Here is a 1,220-nt window from a genome sequence, read left to right on the forward strand (position 1 = left end):
TTAGGCTTAACCTGATGTTTTATCCAATGGGTTTCGTCTGTGATAATATCAAGGCTGAAGCTTATTGGATAAAACATCAGGTTAAGGGGATGCTAAACCGATTACCCAACTCAATCAAGGTCGATAGTACAGACTCTTTTAATTCCAAATTCGATAATAGTGGTGACATCTTTGATTTAGTTTTTACATTATATTATATAATATATATCATTCTGTCTTACTCAAACGCATACGTCTGTTTTTATCTAACATATGCCAGCACCATCTATCGCAAGACCGCGCAACTACTGCTACGCGGAATTTCGGCTCTGTTGACAGTCCCAGTCTTCGCAAAGCATCAGTATACACGTATTTTCTATTCGGTGGAAATATTGCTTTTCTAGACTTTCAATCTTAGTTCTACAAACTCAGTATCGTTCGTTTCAATAATGTGACCTCAGCTGCACGCTTATTTTCAAGATATGGACTCTAAAACTCTTATATCAAGCAAATACATATTTGAGGTAACAGCTGTACGAGCCAAAAGTAAGTGAATTTTTAATTTTTTTTTCGATTTTCTCATAAAATCCAGTGCAGCTGAGGTCCTGTTGATGCGTACTATAATTTAAGTAATAATACTTTTGCAATCCGTACATCCAATACAGAGATTTTTCACCGAATAGGAATGTGGTAAAACAGGGAGCTTTAGCATCGCCTTAAGCCTAAAGGCCGCAGCACACACTCTTGCATAACGCATAATGCATAAAGGAATCAACCAATAAAAATTCTTCTTTTTCATGGAATGGGAGGATAGGAAAGATTCTGATTAGTTGATTCGCTTATGCACTATGCGTTATGCGTTATGCAAAAGTGTGTGTTGCGGCCTTAACTATAAGTTAACCAGATAATGAAAAACTAGGCTTAAGCATATTATACTAGTCTGCGGTAAAAATTTGTTTGAATAATTTTAATTGTATTTAATATATTTTTGCCTATTGAATTCAAATCCATTTTCCAAATTTGGTTATTACGTCACGAATTCGAGAAAAGTTAATGTCATACAAAAGTTAAGTAAACTTTTACCAGTAAAATTTGCTTTGTTTCGATTTTTCGTTTCCGCAATATTTATATTTTACCAATTTCATATTTTTTATTTATTAGGTGTTAAACTTAATTCCTATCGTTTTTTCGTCTCGAAAATCGATTTGTTTCGAAGGGAAGATGAATGAATACCTTAAAGT

The 1,220-nt window shown here is 33.8% G+C and overlaps 1 protein-coding gene across 3 annotated transcripts in view; it reads left to right on the plus strand.

Annotated features, from left to right (window-relative positions):
- The window catches only part of sro (SDR family oxidoreductase shroud), a 7,451-nt gene that overhangs the window by 3,261 nt on the left and 2,970 nt on the right, over positions 1–1,220 (plus strand). The window lies entirely within an intron of this gene.

The sequence above is a fragment of the Trachymyrmex cornetzi genome, unplaced genomic scaffold (genome assembly GCF_001594075.2).
Source record: "Trachymyrmex cornetzi isolate Tcor2-1 unplaced genomic scaffold, Tcor1.1 scaffold802, whole genome shotgun sequence".
Classification (NCBI taxonomy): domain Eukaryota; kingdom Metazoa; phylum Arthropoda; class Insecta; order Hymenoptera; family Formicidae; genus Trachymyrmex; species Trachymyrmex cornetzi.